The 19,689-nt window shown below is 36.9% G+C and overlaps 1 pseudogene; it reads left to right on the top strand.

The window, feature by feature from the left end:
- Nucleotides 1-18,633: 18,633 nt before the first annotated feature.
- On the top strand, nt 18,634-18,988 carry LOC123936886 (annotated as a pseudogene).
- The last annotated feature ends 701 nt before the right edge of the window (nt 18,989-19,689 follow it).

Below are 19,689 nucleotides of genomic sequence, written 5' to 3'. Positions count from 1 at the left end.
TGGATATTTATGCGTAATACTTAGACAAATCATTAACTCGGAACTTAATGAAAACAAAGGATCTATGTAGGCTGACTGAGCTCGCATTCTAATGATTTCATGCAGCAATTGAACACATAATCATACAGGTAAAATTATAAAGGATATCATATATGATAAAATTACTAAGGTAAAATCATAAAGGATATGGAGGAAAGTTCTGGTATCATTTCAATTTCTCCTAAGTATGTGGAGATGATACCTGATTAGAACAGTTCTGATTCTGGTCTGTATTGCCCTTTTTTGTCGTCCTTGACCTGCGGGAGACCTCAGCCCTCTTTCTTGTATCCAAAACATTGTCAATTAGTTCAGTAAACCATCCTGTCAAAATCCATATGCCTGAATTAACAGCACTGACCAAATATTTTATTGAATATAATTTCACAGCACATGCATAGTGGAAGGATATTGTTTTGGAAATAAATTGCAATGCAAGTTTAGTTAGAAGAGCTTATATTTAACTTGAAATTACTGACTTCTAAAAGAAACCTGAGCAATCTTTACTAGTTTTCTCCCCAGATAAATTAGAATAAACTACGGGTAAAAGACACAGAATTAGCAGTATTTCTATTTCTGATGATTTTTTCTTTTTCCACATTCCTTTTTATTTTCTGCAACTATGCAGCTTTTGACAGCTGTTTTCACTTCATATTTATCATATATTGCTATGGAATTCTGATACATGTTTTAATTATTGTCCAATACTCTTCTATTAAGTCGATAGGCCAAAATTTAACTAATCATTTCTTATTGTTAAATATCTAGATTTTTTTTGTTTAGAATAAATAATTCTGCAATGAGTATAGATATTCTTTCTTTTAGATAATCCTTGGGAATATTCCCTGGAGTGAGATTATTGCATCAAAGGATAGCAACATTTATATAATTTTGGGGACACATAGTAAAAATGATTTCTAAAATGTTTACAGTTTATGTATATACATTAACCAGCATAGAGAATTACCTTATTTTTCATTTTGCACAATCACTAGACATAACATGTTTTAAAAATTTTAATGTCCAGTTTTAATTTGTTTAATTATTTTTCCTCCTATTACTCAATTTTTTTCTTTTTGATATTACATCTTTTCCTAAAAATATTTCATTAGTTTTTTCCTCCTTATTTTAGTTATGATATATTTTATTATAAAGAAAGGACAGCTAATACATAAAAGGATCTTTTCCTTTGTGGAATTTTTTCTCTCTACTTTTTTATCAAGATTGTAAATGAGACCACTTTCCTCCAAGGTCTTTGTTAATTAGTTTATATAATTCTTCCTGACAGCCAAGCTGTGGGTAACGTCCCAATTTAGTTATTAATCTACTGGCATTGCAAGGAAGGCATGTGAAAAAAAATTATCTTTAATAATTCTCATTAACTTTGAAACACTTGCTGCAAATAAGCTATTATTTATTGTCTTAACTAATTTTGTTGGGAATAACTAAGAATAAAAACTTGCTAATAGGGGTGCCTGGGTGGCTCAGTTGGTTAAGTGACTGCCTTCAGCTCAGGTCATGATCCCAGAGTCCTGGGATCGAGTCCCACATCGGGCTCCCTGCTCCTTGGAGAGTCTGTTTCTCACTCTGACTTTCTCCCTTCTCATGCTCTCTCTCTCAAATAAATAAAATCTTAAAAAAAAAACAAAAAACAAAAAACAAAAAAAACTTGCTAATAATTAGAAGTACAGCAAATTTCAAGACAGTGTGCTCAGCTCTGTGAATTTTAGGCAATTTTTTTTTTCACTTCAACTTATTTTAATATCCAACTCTAAATATCAAGGAGAATTCTTCTGAAGTTTTTTCCTCCCAATGTAATAAAACTAATCCTTGCTCTACAGAACATATAATTTGTCTTAACCAAAACCAGGTAATTTCTAATTGGTTTTTTGAAAGGTTACTATGTGCTTTCAAGTTGATTTGCTCTTTTTTTCAAAAGACTGCTTGACACCACATGACATGTGTATTTTTTGTTTGTATGGACACATCTGGCCTTAGAATATTGCAGTTTATGGATCAAAGAAGGCTATTCTTCCCTTATGTAAGAATTTGAGAAGATGAAATGCTCTCATCAGCTTCATAAATATGGAATATATCTACTACCCCACTCAGAAGCCATGAAATATTTTATGCAGAAAAAGATTTACTACAATTTGCTGAGTGTTCACAATCCTCCCAACAACAATATTAATCTCTCAGGCTTGGCATACTCACTCAAATGGACCGAAAGAGACCGAATATTTGTCTTCTTCATACATTTCAGATGTAATTTTCTTGGTCTTCCTCCGTAACATCTAGTGATTTCCAAATTGAGAGATAAGAGAACACGGGCGTATGCATGGAAGAGACATTTCTTAAAGCTCACTGCAAATTGATACAACAGAAAACACACCACAAATTCGTGGAAAGGCATGACAAAATCATTGCATTTCTTGTTAGTGCCTTTGCCCACTACCTATTAGGACCACTGCCTGCTTCACATGAGGCTCACCCTGATTTAGTCTAAGCCCTATACCCCACAGTGTTTATTGTTATTGTTTATTGTTTATTGTTTATTGTTATTGTTATTGTTTATGTTTATTGTTTATTGATTTAGTCTAAGCCCTATAACCCCACAGTGTTAAACACCCCACTGGTGTTTATTGTTATGGTCATTATAAGCCATTATTATTTGTTCCTAGAGTGCAAATGAGTTTGTTTCCTTTTAATTTCTCTTTGGAAAAGCATCCCAAGAGAATGATAATTTGCAAAAAAAATGGACACATGATTTTTTTTTTTTTTTTTTTTTTTTTTTTGCCTAGTGAGTTTAAATTTAATTTGTGGCTTTATAAGGGAAAGGCTGAAGGGAACTGACTTCAAATGATTCATTCTAATTGATCATATCAAGGACAATTCATACTTATAGATGAGAGGATCTCAGGGTCAGAAGGTATCCTAGAGGGTCCTCTACTCAACTCACACTAGCCTCAGGAGACTGCTGTGAGAAAAGAGAAAGATCTAGCAAGGAAAACAAGGTGTCAGTCTGTGGGAAAGGCTAGAAACAGGAAACAGGAGTGGCATAAAGGAATGGAGAAGTTCCAAGTGTTCAGGCATCAATTTCAACATGTTACAAGGAAATCCTTTTAAAAATGCATCCCTTTGTAAGGCTCCTATGAGATTTGTTTCTTTGGTATTGTAGTGAAATTGTTAGTGAAGTAAAGATATTGAAAAAACAAGGTGATTCACAGCTTAGTAGAAATATGGAACCTCCTAAAACATCATAGAGAGAAAGAGTACAGGGTTAAGGGTGATATGACAGATGTTTCATTGCTAGTAATTTTGTTTGATGATGAAATTGCTTCTTTTTGTTTTGTGAGTGATACCTTCATCTGCCAAACTGCTGATTCTTAAAAAATGGCAGCATTCCAATACTATCCTTCAAAAATTGCAATTACTCTCTTTTCCATGAGGAAGCCTTCTCTTAAAATCTGGTACTCATATTCAAGTAGCAGTCAGTTATGTCTACACAATTCTTGGTAGTCCTCTGATTATATATGCTGGATACATTGAAATTATGTGTTATTGCCTTTTAGGTTTTATTGGGAAATTCAAGGAGAAGCTGGAACACTTTGTCTCTTTAGCAATTACGTGTTTTGTCTCTCATGACTATGACTAATAATATGTTCTCAATTTAGAGGCTCTTTTTCCAGGAAAATGGTTTAAGAAATATATAGCCAGAATATGTGATTCTTTTTTGGCTGTTCTTCCCAATGCACTGTTTTAGGATTATCACTAGTCTTTGCCTGTGATTCCACAATGTGTTCCTTCAGGCAATTGAACATTATAAAATCTGGACACATTCTTCATACTTAAAAAGGACCTTATCTTGCTTTCATGTGAAAATCTCTTCATTTCTCTTTGGCTTCATTAGTCTTCGAAATTAGTATCCAGTCCTTAAATATAGCAGGGCTTGGTTTCTGTTCTGCCAATTACCATGCTCCAAATCTCTTCTACACTCCTCATAGGTTATTAAAGTACAGCCCCAGATCTACCTTCAAATAACTACTGTCTACTTTTTTTGTAAATTTAATTTATTTAATTTCAAATATAATATATTATTACTTTCAGAGGTAGAATTCAGTGAATCAATATTTGCAAATAACACCCAGTGCTCATTACATCAAGCTCCCTCCTTAATGCCCATCACACAGTTACCTTTTCCCCGATGACTTCTCCCCACAGCAACCCTCCGTTTCTTCCCTAATGTTAAGAGTCTCTTATGGTTTGCCTTCCTCTGTGACTTCCTTTTGTATTATTTTTTCCTTTCCTTCCCCTAGGTTCATCTGTTTTGTTTCTAAATTCTAAATAGTGTTTCGAAATACCATATGAATGAAATCATAAGGTATTTCACTTTTCCTGATGGACTTATCTCACCTAACAACACCTCTACTTCCATCCATGTGGTTGTTAATGGCAATGTGTCATTCTTTTTTATGGAATAGTAATATTTTATTGTATATAAACAAATGGCCAACAGACACATGAGAAAATGTTCAACATCACTCAGCAGCAGGGAAATACAGATCAAAACCTCAACGCGATAGTACCACACACTGGTCAGATTGGCTAAAATTAATAAGACTGGAAACAACATATGATGGTGAGGATTAAGAGAAAGGAGAACCTTCTTACAGTGTTGGTCTGAATGCCAGTTGGTACAGACACTCTGGAAATGGTATGGAGTTTCCTCTAAATGTCAAAAATAGAAATACTCAGGGCTCCCAAGAAGTACTCCTAACAAGTACTCAGTGGCTCAGACCTGTATCCCTGGGGATAAAAATACATATATGTTTATTTAAAAAAAATGCAAACTTCACTTGGTCCTCCTGGACCCCTATAATCAGGAGAAAGTGTTGAAAGTGGAAAGATCTCTGTACATCGAAATGGATTGGATTCTGCTGTACTAAGTGGAATGTAAGTTATAAGTAGGAAAGATGAGCTTAAAAATGCTATTAAATGTATATACAACATCTTTGTTCTCCATTCATCTGATTATGGGCATCAGAGTTCTTTACATACTTAGATAATTGTGGACATTTCTCCTATAAACATTGGGGAAACAAGTGCCTTTGAAGAACTATCCTTCTATCCTTTGGATAAATACATATTAGAGCAGTTGCTGGGTCATAGGGTAGTTTTATTTTTTTTAAGTTTTACTTTATTTATTTGATGAAGACACCATGAGTGGGAAGGGGGAAGAGGATGAAGCACAGTCACTGCTGAGCATGAAATCCATGGCCTTGTTCAATCTGGGATCATGACCTGAGCCAAAGGTAAGTTTTTTAACTAAACTTTTTTTTTTTTAATGTTCAGTTAATCACCGTATAGTACATCATTAGTTTTTGATGTAGTGTTCAATGATTCTTTAGTTGTGTATAATACCCAGTGCTCATCACAACATGTACCCTCCTCAATACCCATCACCCAGTGACCCCATCCCCTCACCACCCTCCCCTCTGAAACCCTCAGTTTGTTTCCTGGAATCCATAGCCTTTCATGGTTCATCTCCCTCTCCGATTTCTCCCCCTTCAGTTTTCCCTCCCTTCCCCTAAGGCCTTCTGTGCTATTCCTTATGTTCCACATATGAGTGAAACCATATGATAATTGTCTTTCTCTGCTTGACTTATTTCACTTAGCGTAATCCCCTCCAGTTCCATCCATGGTGATGCAAATGGCATGTATTCATCCTTTCTGATGGCTGAATAATATTCCATTGTGTATACCTCCTTTTAAAATCTTCTTCTAGGGGCACCTGGGTGGCTCAGTGGGTTAGGGCCTCTGCCTTTGGCTCGGGTCGTGGTCCCGGCGTCCTGGGATCGAGCCCCGCATCTGGCTCTCTGCTCAGTGGAGAACCTGCTTTCCTTCCTCTCTCTCTCTGCCTGCCTCTCTGCCTACTTGTGATCTCTGTCTGTCAAATAAATAAATAAAATCTTTTTTAAAAAAAACCTTCTTCTATATTTCCTGTTTGTAGAATAAAAGCTAAGTCTTTATCTATCTTCAGACGTCGATTTCTTCTCATCTTGAAAGGCCGAGCTCATGTATAATTTCTATGGTCTTATCTTTAACCATTCTAGTCAATAAGTGGTTAAATTCTTTTCACTAAATGTATTTTGAACACATACTATATACGAGGCATTAGAATAGGCTCTGATAGAAGGTTTCATGGAGGAGATGTCATTTAGATTCCATGGAGGACATGTCATTTAGGAGATGCCTTCAAGGATGGGTAGAATATGACAGGTATTATTATTATTTTTTTTTTTAAAGATTTTTGAATGGAGGTAACAGAGCAAAGTTACCTTTGAGAAAGTCTATAGCCTGTTATGTTAAAATAGTCAATAAACCAGACAGGTAAGGATTTATAAAGAACAAAAATCCTGGGATGGTAGGTTTAGGTTAGGTCATGGAGAGTGATCCATACACACACACACACACACACATAATTTTTAAAGCAATCTCAAACTTACAAATTAACAAAAAATTGCAAATTTAGGACCAAGAACTTTTATTTTCTTCAACCATTTGAGACTAAACTTGTTCATCTGATGTCTCATTGCCTTGCACATTAGTATGTATTTCATATAAACAGACATTATCCTACACAGCCACCCAATACCCAAATGTGAAATAACCATTCAAATACGAAAATGAACACAACTATGTATCTCATCCTAATACCTCATTCAGGTTTCTCCAGTTTTTTTCCTCTAAAGCACAAGAACCCTGTTTAAAATCATATATATATATATATATATATATATATATATATTTTTTTTTTTTTTCCCCCTGAGTATTTCAAAGGCCCACAGAGTCCCTTTAGAGGTTTGTGTACAGTCCTTCGGGAAAGATGTATTTAGCTTGGCCTGAGAAACTTACTTTGGTCTCAAACCAATCCAGCATTGTGTTTCTAGCGTACCACATTTCCTCTGTAAAATCAATTTCTTTTTCTTATAGGAATTCTTTCCTGATAATTTTTATAGAAGACCATGAGGTTTTGACTAGGTAACAAAGCAAGGACACCTCTGAGTGGTGTCCAAAAGCCAGGTGATGAAACCTTTCTCCGGAGGCGATGCTGGTAGGCTCTTGGTCAGCTCCACTATCCCTCCGGATGAGTCCATGTGTCTGAACCTCCATGCTGACAACACAGAAAATCCTCCACCCCACACTTAAATCATCTAGACCCAAGGTTTGAAATTTTAAGCCTCCTGGTTTATAGTTTCCAATTAGTCAGAATTGTGGAATAAATATACAATTGGGAATATGCTAGAGAAAAGACTATAGAAGAATGTTTTTTATTACCCTCACTTCTCCACACCAGAATTGCCACTGGCCTATGCATGATCTACTCTTAGTTTTGATCTTAATTGTTCCGTGTTTTACCTGCAGGAAGGTGTTCACCTGATGGCCCAGAATAGAGGTGATCCTCTTCCAGCTGTGGTCTCTACATTCATAATAGAGTCTCACCAAGCCTTTGTTAGCAACAAGTCATTCTGTGTCTTCTGGTAGAACTTCAGATCATTCAGATTTCTTTTTCAGTTAGGGAAATGTTCTCATCTTTCTAGGAATAAATCTTTACATCAGAAAATGATTTTTATTTCATTTTCAAGACAACTTTTTGGAAAATTAAAATAACACTTGGCATAATTTAAAATTTCAACTCTCTTAAAACATTCGAGGACAAATTGTATCGAGCTAAATAAATCTCGAAGCTGTGTCTGTCTGCTGTAGTCACACTTGGCTATGACAATTCTGTTATTTTTCATGATCTTATATATTTCCTTACTTTCATCTGATTCTAGTGGAAAATGTATGTGGAAGCATCACAGATTTCATAGTAGAATTTCATTAGATTCTGTGGCTGTCACTTCTCAATGCCTCATTAGCGAAGAGGTGGCTTTTTGAAGCTGGCTGCCAAGCGTCCTGCTGATTTTATTCCCTGCTGGCATGGTTGGATCTTGACAAGGGCAGGAAGGAAAAGAAAGGAAAGCTGTCTGTGACCCAGAGGCCTGCGACTTTTGGGGAAAAATGTTCCCAATGGGACCTTCCTGACTGAACTCCAAGATTTGTGTGCATGTTTTTGTTTTTTTTTTTTTTTTTTTTTTTTTTTTCATTTTATTTATTTTTTCAGCGTAACAGTATTCATTCTTTTTGCACAACACCCAGTGCTCCATGCAAAACGTGCCCTCCCCATTACCCACCACCTGTTCCCCCAACCTCCCACCCCTGACCCTTCAAAACCCTCAGGTTGCCCCAACCTCCCACCCCTGACCCTTCAAAACCCTCAGGTTGTTTTTCAGAGTCCATAGTCTCTTATGGTTCGCTTCCCCTCCCCAATGTCCATAGCCCGCTCCCCCTCCCCCAATCCCACCTCCCCGCAGCAACCCCCAGTTTGTTTTGTGAGATTAAGAGTCATTTATGGTTTGTCTCCCTCCCAATCCCATCTTGTTTCATTTATTGGATTCACCTTTCAAAGCAGATCATTATTTTTGAAATACAGATGTGAAACACAAGCTTTTGTGTATGTTTACAACATGTATAAAGACTAATACAGAAAAGAATGAGAACATTTCCATTTTATCTATCTTGTAAGAAGAGGTGCTTAATTGGGATTCTCAACAAGAAATTTAAGGAGCAGAATTTCCCATGTAGTTATTCAATCTCTTCTTTTGGGGTGATGCTCTTCCATTATCACAAACAAGGGTGCCCACCCTTTGGCATTTGCTAGTAGAATATTTGGTAATAGCAACAATAAAATATGTTTCTTGTTTTACTTTGTTGAAAGGAAATGCATCACCTATTGTACTAGTTCTGGGTGAACCTCACAGTTTTACAGGGAATTCCTGAAAAGAGTATTAACAACGAATTCCATGGTTACTTAATAGTGACCTTAAGGTTTGATGCATACCAGATGTTTCCATTAAAGTGTTTGAGTTCTTTATTTTTCCAGTTATACTAAAAAAGGTAAGTTATACCTTAAATAGAGAAAAACCCACTGAAGCAGACATTGTTATCACTGGAGTTCTAGTTCAACCACTGAATTCTTTTCCTTCACATCACTAAACAGAGCAAAAGTATGAGATACCTTACATAGCTTACAACATGGATTCTAACCCACCAAAGGATCACCTTGTAGTTTATAAATGGAATCACTAAGAGATGAATGAGTAGTTCCCCTACGTGTGTTTTGATGTATCTATGATTACACATTTAAGTGTAGCAGGTAAAACCATCTTGAAGTCAGAGTTCTTTCTGCTGCCTAGTGAAGATCATAGTAACTGGTATGTCTGCTTCTGTGATTTGTACTGATGGTCATATGAGAAATATTTATACAATTAACTCATAAATGATGAAGCATTATAAATAGGTGCATGATTCTTATCATTAGTATTTAGATTTATAATGACTTGAAATCTCCTTTTTCCTGTAAAAAATTAGAAACTGTACAAAACTAATGATTTATTACCTGTGAATGGAATTAGTCATAAATTTGCCACAGTCCTTCCCTTTCCTGCTTATGGTCCAGCAGGGATGACCACCAGTAAGAATGAGCTGCGGTAGGTGCTCAGATGTGCAGCATACGGGTATGGGGACAACAGGCGGCTGAGGAGGAGCTTGCTCTTCACCTTTCACATAGCAATTTAAACTGGTTGTTAAGAAAATATGTGGGACATCAAACTTACTCTTTGAAAAGCCATTTTTTTATTCAAGAGAAAGCCTGTGTACATTATATTATCCCATTTCCCTTTACTTTCTTCATTTTAAAGAAAATCTGTCAAAGGAATTTTAAGTAACCTAAATAGATTTTGAAATTTCCTTTTAAACCTTTAAACTTCCTTCATAGCTTTCTTAACAACTACTTTTAAGACTTTTCGGTTTTAAAGCTATTCTGTGAGAAGGATACCTTAAAAAATCAACTTTGGAAACTATGAACATGTATTTCTTGTATGGGAGGGAAAAGTTTCCCTTGGTCCTCTAAGGGTCTCTGGCTGAGTCCTAAAATAAGCTGAAGAGACATATTTGCAGGAGAAAAGTATATATGTTGACTCCATGTAAGCTTCATATACCATGGAAGCCTTCATAAGGAAGTACAGGCCCAAAGAAACAGTTGAACGTGAGTATTTTTATGCTAGGTTTGATGAAGAGTAGATAGTCTTGTAGAAATATGACAGGTCAAAGAATATGAGGTAAGTGTAGCAAATTGGGGGAAATTTAGCAGGGCGTTTGCTCAGATTTGTCTTGGTGTCTCTTTGTCTCCTGAGATAAGAATGTTCCTTTCCTCCAGGTATGGGGGGCTACCTCACATGAGGGTTTTATGACCTGTTTCTGAGGAGAAGGGCAGGGGAGACAGTCAGAGTGATCTCCTTTCTGGCTATTTTCTTACAATTCTTCCACTTAAAATAGTCAGTATTCCTTTATTCTTCTCCTATCCCCCTACCCCCCCATGTTGCTTCTCCATGTCCTCATATCAGGGAGATCATATGATAGTTGTCTTTCTCCGATTGACTTATTTCAATAAGCATGATACCCTCTAGTTCCATCCATGTCGTCGCAAATGGCATGATTTCATTTCTTTTGATGGCTGCATAGTATTCCATTGTGTATATATACCACATCTTCTTTATCCATTCATCTGTTGATGGACATCTAGGTTCTTTCCATAGTTTGGCTATTGTAGACATTGTTGCTATAAACATTCGGGTACACGTGCCCCTTTGGATCACTATGTTTGTATCTTTAGGGTAAATACCCAGTAGTGCAATTGCTGGGTCATAGGGTAGTTCTATTTTCAACATTTTGAGGAACCTCCATGCTGTTTTCCAGAGTGGTTGCACCAGCTTGCATTCCCACCAACAGTGGAGGAGGGTTCCCCTTTCTCCGCATCCTCGCCAGCATCTGTCATTTCCTGACTTGTTAATTTTAGCCATTCTGACTGGTGTGAGGTGATATCTCATTGTGGTTTTGATTTGTATTTCCCTGATGCCGAGTGACGTGGAGCACTTTTTCATGTGTCTGTTGGCCATCTGGATGTCTTCTTTGCAGAAATGTCTGTTCATGTCCTCTGCCCATTTCTTGATTGGATTGTTTGTTCTTTGGGTGTTGAGTTTGCTAAGTTCTTTATAGATTTTGGATACTAGCCCTTTATCTGATATGTCATTTGCAAATATCTTCTCCCATTCTGTCAGTTGTCTTTTGGTTTTGTTAACTGTTTCCTTTGCTGTGCAAAAGCTTTTGATCTTGATGAAATCCCAATAGTTCATTTTTGCCCTTGCTTCCCTTGCCTTTGCCGTTGTTCCTAGGAAGATGTTGCTATGGCTGAGGTCGAAGAGGTTGCTGCCTGCATTCTCCTCAAGGATTTTGATGGATTCCTTTCTCACATTGAGGTCCTTCATCCATTTGGAGTCTATTTTCGTGTGTGGTGTAAGGAAGTGGTCCAATTTCATTTTTCTGCATGTGGCTGTCCAATTTTCCCAGCACCATTGGGAGGGAGACAAACCATAAATGACTCTTAATCTCACAAAACAAACTGGGGGTTGCTGGGGGGAGGTGGGATTGGGAGAGGGGGAGGGGGCTATGGACATTGGGGAGGGTAAGTGCTATCGTGAGTGCTGTGAAGTGTGTAAACCTGGCGATTCACAGACCTGTACCCCTGGGGATAAAAATACATTATATGTTTATTAAAAAAAAAAATTTGGAAGGGGAGGCGAACCATAAGAGACTATGGACTCTGAAAAACAACCTGAGGGTTTTGAAGGGGCGGGGGTGGGAGGTTGGGGGAACAGGTGGTGGGTAATGGGGAGGGCACGTTTTGCATGGAGCACTGGGTGTTTTGCAAAAAGAATGAATACTGTTACGCTGAAAAAATAAATAAAATGGAAGAAAAAAAAATAAAAAAAAATATAAAGCTCCTTGGAAGGGGTAAATCTAACAGAAGTTTACAAAACTTCTATGCCAAAAACTTTAAAATTATTGAAAGACAATAAAGGTCTAAGTAAATGGGAAAAAAAAATAGTCAGTATTCCAAGGTGCTCTATTTTGGGGTAGCTTGTGCTAAGCCCCATCACTCCATGAGTAGAAGCAAAGAATTCAAGGCTGAAAACATATCTCCTGACTCAGTCTTTAAGAAAATCAATTCCATTCCTATTGATTTTACTTCGGTCTTTGGAGCATTTATCAGTTCTCTGCTGGCTACTGGAGGAGGGAGGGGATGGGAAGCATGCAGGAAATATACAATGCCATGGGCCCCAAGGGCCTTAGTTATAGTATTTGTAGAGATGGATATTAGTAGTGTAAAACAGAGGATCATAGAAAGTATGTAATGATGTATTTAACTGAATATAACCAAGTGCTAATTCAACCAAGTGCTTACAGGCAATTAGTGTTGCAACAGTTGTCTGTACAGATTAATTTTGATAGAAATTATAAAATAATTAAAATTTATTTTTGCTATCTTTCCCTTCTATCAATATTTTGCATACTTACTTTTCCTGTTCCTTCCCTACTCCTAAATTTTACTTAGATCTTTGAGTGATCAGAATGAACCAGGCTAAAATTCCAGTTTGATGGCCAGCATTTACTCTTGTGTTTCCTGTTCCTCCTGATGCTCCTTTTTTGTCAAAGAGTCTTTTTTTTTCAATTTTATAATTACAAATTTGGAAAATAGGAAACTGAAACTTTAACACATTTAATTAATTCAAAAATTTTAATGAAGTGATAGTTCTGGATACTTCCAAAAACCACTCAGTGAAATATGAAAATGCTACTGCTGAGATTTTGTTTTCATTAAACCTTGATAAAAGTTGCTTACATTGTATTACTGAATAAAATTGTCCCACTGTGCATTAAAGGCAAAGTGGTATGGGCAAAATTTCAGGCTTGTAATTCCACTTTTTAAATTAGACAAGAAAAAAAATACCCCTCTGCATTTGTAATGAACATGTATCATTATACTCCATGTTCCATTTCCTTCCTCTTTTATCCAGGTACCTCCAGAGAATTCTTCAGATCCTTGCTTTTCCTTTTTTCCTTCTGTAAAACAACATGCTCTGTTTTTAAAGAGACTTTGTAGGATAATTTTAAACCTATTTTTTCCAATGGGACAGTGAATGCGTTAGTGCTTTCTCTATTCAGTTTATCTCTTGTTTACAGGTTTATGGGAAATGAAATTATCACCATTTTCAAGCCTCTCTGCATTGTAGTTTCCTTGACGACCAGTAGAAATCTTTTACTGACTTAGTAATGGTGAATGGAAAGGTTGAACTGGACTAAAAGTTGGGAGAAACAAGTAGTTTCTAGGTCATTCCTGAATGTATTCATTAGGTAGTAAAATTTTCTAAATTTTAATATGTTTGTAGATAACATACAAACATATGTATATGTATATGATATACATCTCAGTGTGAAAAACTGCTTTCTTGGATTGTCATGCATTATTCAAAGTTCCCTTTTTAATTAATTTACATGATATGATTTTCTAAATGGTAACAATCATGTAACAGTTTTATAGGAGAGTAAAAGAGATGGTCTTCCCTCTTCCACTTATTTATGTCATTATTTACTTGGGAAGAAAACATCATGAACTTTCTGGACTCAGGATTTATCACTCTATAAAGACTTTCCAAAAAATACATCCTCTAATTTTGGGAAGAGTGTTTTCCATATCACAGAATTAGAATCTTGGCAGGTACTTTCCTATTTTCAAATTTTACCAAACAGTTGACTGAATCATGTCATAAATGCAGTGATTGCAAACTCTGTAAACCTATAATGCCTTGACCACTAATTATTTCATGTGTAATGTATGCCTTAGGTTTTCTACCATGTTTAAAATTCTGTATTTGTTTCATTGTGCTGTTGAAACAGTAACGATTAGGTGCTACACAATCTTATTGATTAATATGATGTGAATCCAACTAGCATAAAAATGACAAAAGATCATTATGTTTTAGTAATTTTATTTTAGAGATAATAACACTAATTTCCAAGTTCCGTAAGGGAAGGGAGCATATCTGCCTTACTCACATTTGTTCTCAAAGGGTTTTTGGTACAGTGCTTGGCATATGAGAAGGGTTGAGAAAATTTTTTCTGAGTGAATGAATGGAAAGATTTTCATTCAAAACATCATAACTAGATTTCTATATGTTCTAAAACTGGACTGAAATAGAGCCAGATACCATGAAAACACATGTATTTTCCATCAGGAAAAAAAATACTACAAAGGTATTTAGAATACAAAGGGTTCTGTCTATAGGACTGTTAATCATTGTAACCTGGTAAAGATTGTGTTAACTGTCCAAAATTAAAGGAATGATTTACTTGTTTTAAACTAATGCCTATGAAATAATTAAATATAATATTTCACTGGCTGCCATCAGCTTTTTTGCATATTATTTTCTTAGGAAATATTGAGTCTGTGCACAAAAACATATGTACAGGTCTTAATAGCATTTGGTTAGAAACATCAGGGCTGATGTCTTAGATTTGTTTTGTCATAAGATTTAATCAGCCCTAATCTCTTCCTTTTATTATTTTTGAGTAAAGGGTTTAGAAATTAATGAAAATAGATTTGTGTTTGAACTACAAGAGCAATATTAGGAAAATTTTATGGGAAAAATACCATTAAATTTAGCTAAAGAACTTAGCTTTCTGGGGCACTTTACGCTGCCTTTTAAATGAATGACCCATTGAGATTTAATTTATACCAGCTCTGCTGTGCTGTAACAAGCAGTCATTATGTCTCTAAAGCATGAAGTTAATGAAATAATGCCCATTTGAAGTTGGTTATTAGGTGCACAGAGATATTTTTTCTTGTTTAAAGCTAATTAACATGAGAGACAACTTGACCATTTTAAATGAAACGAGTGGGAAATGAGAGTGATATGTCCACAATGAGGCAGACAATGGAAATTTAGCTACCAAAGAAAAGTGGAAACATACAAACACTTCAAATTATGCTAGCTTTGAGAAAAGAAACATCTTTTCAGGGAATTTTTAAACCAAGTAGTGTCAGCTAAAATGATCCATTCTTTTACCAAAGTTTAGCTTAATTCTCTGTTTATATTATGTTTGTGATGCATGATATTATATCATTAGTCTGGAAGACTGGCAAGAAACCCACTGAAGATTAGGGAGCACATAAATGGAAATAATGTTGAGATGTATAAGATCACTTCTCAATGTAGCCTTTTATGTCTGGGTCTTAGAAGAAGTCTTAAAGTGTCCTTGGAAATGCTGAGCTTGAGAAACAGTCACAAAAAATTTATTTTTATGTGTCCTTTAGTATGGGGCCGATAGAGTTTTCCTAATAAAAAGTTCAGAGCAAACTTTCTCAGCCTCTGAATTCTGGAGCATCTCAGTTTTCACTCAGAGTTGGAGTTAAGAGACTGCTAAAATGTTTCAAGTTCTTCCATAGAATGAAGCTAAAAGCAAAGGTGAAAATTCCTTTGGGATGTCCAGAAAGTTGTGACCTCCTGTAGTAGTGGACAAAAAAGTCACCTGGGACCAATGTTTAGAATCAAATTTCTGGGCCCCACCTCAGTTGGTAGGTCTGGTCCAGGAGTTGATACACCAGGTGGTTTGAATGGAGGTGGTCTTCACCCTCCTTAAGAAACACTGGCTTAGAAGCAAGACTAATGAGGTCAGAGTAACTTGGACACTATCCAACACTCATCAAAACTTACAAAATTTGTGTCGGAAATAAAGCTCTCCTCTAAATTCTGTTGCTTCCTCTCCAAGCAACAGAATAAAGAAAAGGCAGTGATGGTAGAGGAGAAACAGAAGCAGTTAGTGAGACAGCAGGACATCGTCTGGAACTAAAGCACCCGACCGGTTGGAGAGAAAGAGCCTCACACACTACACACTACAAATTAACAGGAAAAATAATGGTACTGCAGGTGGATTAGGGATCTAACAATAAATACTTGGTGAGTTCTTGGGACAGAATCTTTGAAGCTTTTATCCTGCTGTGTAATGGTTTGATATAGCTTGGAGGAAATTTACCCTTGAAAACACTTAAATGATACTAATCTTTTGTTTGTGTGTTTGTATTAGAAAAAGGAAGATGGGGCTCCTGGGTGGCTCAGTCAGTTCAGCATCTGCCTTTGGCTTGGGTCCTGATTCCAGGGTTCTGGGATTAAGCCCTGCCTCAGGCTCCCTACTCGGCAGGGAGTATGCTTGTTCCTCTCACTCTGTCCTTCCTTCCCGCTCATGCTCTGTCTCTCGCTCTTTCTCGATCTCTCTCAAATAAATAAATAAAATCTTAAAAATAAAAAGAAAAAAGAAAAAGGAAGAAAGTTGGTAGAGGAAGCCATCCTGAATTGTCACAAAGAAGTGGAACCACTTTAACTTACTTGCATACAAGAATCATAATATGTTCTTGACATTTTTTTCTCTAAACTACACCTAATTCACAAAACTTTTTAAACTCCCTCCATATCATGTATCAAATACGTGCTTTGGGATAGTTTCATCCTACATGCTTCTAAGTGCTGACTTGTCTTTTATTTTTTCAATATAGTTTTTTATTTTGGAATAGTTTTAGATTTTCAGAGAAGTTGCAAAGGTAGCCTGAGAGTTCACTTAGAGTTCACCTCTCACTTAATTTCTCCTACTGTTACCTTCTTACACAACTTGTGGCACGTTTGTCACTACTAAAAACACGGATGCATTATGACTTATTGAACTGCAGGATTTCACTGGTTTCTCTACCAGTGTCTTTTTTTTTTTTTAAAGATTTTATTTATCTGACAGAGAGAGAGATCACAAGTAGGCAGAGAGGCAGGCAGAGAGAGAGGAGGAAGCAGGCTCCCCACCGAGGAGAGAGCCCAATGTGGGGCTCGATCCCAGGACCCTGAGATCATGACCTGAGCTGAAGGCAGAGGCTTTAACCCACTGAGCCACTCAGGCGCCCCTACCAGTGTCTTTTTCTGGTCCAGGACCTAATTCAAAATACCGTATAGTATTTTGTTTTCATGTTTCCTTTCATCTTCTCTGGTCTGCCACAGTTTTTCAGTCTTCCATTGTTTTTCATAACCTTGATGGTTTTGAGGAGTATTGATTAGGTATTTTAGAAAATGTCCCTGAATTCAGGTTTGTCTTATGTTTTTATCATGACTGGACTAGGGTCATGAGTGTTGGGGGAGAATACTACATGATGAAATGCTCTTCTCATCATATCGTATTGGGGGTCCATGCTATTAACATGATTTATCACCAGTGATCTTAATGTTGATCAGCTGGTCAAGGTAGTGTTTGACATGTTTCTCCACTCTAAAGTTATTTCTCCCTTTCCCTATTCTATTTTTTGGAAGCAGGTCACTAAGTCCACCCCACATTCAAGGAATCAGTGAGTTAGACTCCATTTTCTAGAAGGACAATATCTACATAAATTATTAGAAATTCTTCAGTAAGAGAGATTCATCTCCTTTTTCCCATTTGTTTATATCCGTATAGACTGATAGATATTTATTTTATACTTTGGATTATAATCCAACACTACATTAACTATTTTCTTTATTCAGATTGTTCTAGCTTTGATCACTGTGACCTTTCAGTCTGGCTCCTTTGTTCCTATAACATGCTCTCCCCACCCCTTTCCTTAATACTGCCTTACCTCCTGGCTCGGTAAGATGTCACAGGTCTACCTTGTACTTGCCTGTCCTATCTGTGATATCAGTTGGCTTTGATTTTTAACCTCATAAAAACAATGAGTAAATGTATTTGGTTTCCTGTTTATAATACTTTGTGCAATATCATGAATGCTTTTGGGGATACTGATGGCATAGGCCAAGAACAAAGCGGCGTTTTGCTAGGTGCACTACGCTGGACAAAATGTAATGAATGCTCTTATCTGGCCTGAAGACACTGTTAGGAAAGTGATGACAGAGATGCTTTCGGATGGACTGCACATTTTCCTTTTCACTTCCTCTCATTATGTAGAAATAGTTTGGAGAGAACACTGTGGGGAAGGGCGGTGGCTTCGTTACCTACCACACACAAAATCAGGCATGACCTTGTTCTTTGTTTTTTTTCAGCAACCTAAGTTTCCATGGTAAACAACATTGGCCCCAGACTCAAAACAGCTGGGAACAATCTTCGGCCAAGAAATAAAGAAAATCATTTATTGCTTTATTCTTCTTTCCCTCTCATCTCCCACTATTACTTGATTAACATGTATTAAAACTTCTGGTACTTCCATTATTCCAGTCAACAAATTCAACTTCTTGATGTTCTTATCTTTCTTGCCCAGTTGTATCCAAAGATTCTTCCTACCTTCTGGCACAGCTGGAAAGGAAGTCAGTGGCTGCCTTTGCCTCCTTTGTCACACCTTAACATCTGGGAGATGCCAAACAAGTAGTGACCGTACACTTTAAAAAAAAAAAAAGCGTCCCTTTAAAAAGTGCCTTCCAGGCGCCAGTCACTGAGCCACTCCTGAGGACTCAGCAGCCTCCCCTTGGAGCCCCCTGGCTTCCCCAAGCTCCTTGCCCTCCACCCAAACCTTGCTCTCGCCTTCCCCTGCCTCCACCTTCTACAGGCAGTTTCTACAGAGGAAGAAGGAATCCTATGTCCGCTATCCAGATGCTCTGCTCTATCCCTTTGCTGATGCAAATAAGGGTGATCTTCCTGCTGGGACTGAGGATTATATCCATAGAAGAATTCAACAGAGAAACAGCAGGAAGACCCTTACTACTCTTCTGAGGAGTGGCTGGTGATCATGACAGAAAGAAACTAGTGAGGCGTTGAAGAGGAAATTTGCCCCCGTGGTACTGTAACTGAGCATCCAGAATGTGAAGTGATTCTGCTACAGGGTGACCAGCAGAAGAACGTACTCTGCTTTCTCCTAAACGCTGGACTCGCTAAGGATGACTAGCTGAGGTTCCTGGGTTTCCAGCACTTTTGGCTCACTCAGCCTATGTGAGGATTTCCTTGCAATGAGTAGAATTTCCCTTCAGTCCGTTGTCACAAAACCTCCCAGCTTGTATAATGTAACCATTCGGAGTCTGCTTTAACTTGAACTAGGATAACTCCTTGATGAAATAAACTGAAAAGATCCATGCAAAAAATAATTAATTAATTAAAATTAAAATAAAGTAAATAGTACCTTCCTATAATGGATGGTTTTATCTAAGGAAGATAGGGAGGTATTGCTTCCAATAGGTACTAGGAAAAAACAAGCAAATGAACAAGTGAGGTAAAAATACCTCTGCACAGCGAAGGAAGCCATCAACAGAATAAAAGCAACCCACTGAATGGTGGAAAACATTTGCAAGTCATATATTTGATAAGGGGTCAATTTCCAAAATATATAAAGAACTCGTAAACTCAGCAGCAAAAAAACCATCCAATTAAAAAATGGACAGAGGAACTGAATAGACATTTTTCCCAAGGAGACCTGTACATGACCAACAGGGACAGGAAAATGTGCTCAACATCACTAATCGTCAAGGAACTAAAAAAATCAAAACCGAAATGAGATATCACTTCACACCTGTTAGGATGGCTATCATCAAAAAGAGGAGGGATAACAAGTGTTGGTGAGGACGTGGAGTAAAAGTAATACTTATGTGCTATTGCTGAGAATGTATATTGGTGCAGCCACTATGAAAACAGTATGGAGGT

Source organism: Meles meles, chromosome 2 (genome assembly GCF_922984935.1).
Source record: "Meles meles chromosome 2, mMelMel3.1 paternal haplotype, whole genome shotgun sequence".
Classification (NCBI taxonomy): Eukaryota; Metazoa; Chordata; class Mammalia; order Carnivora; family Mustelidae; genus Meles; species Meles meles.
Note: the sequence above shows the minus strand (reverse complement) of the source record. Positions and strands in the feature narration are given on the sequence as shown.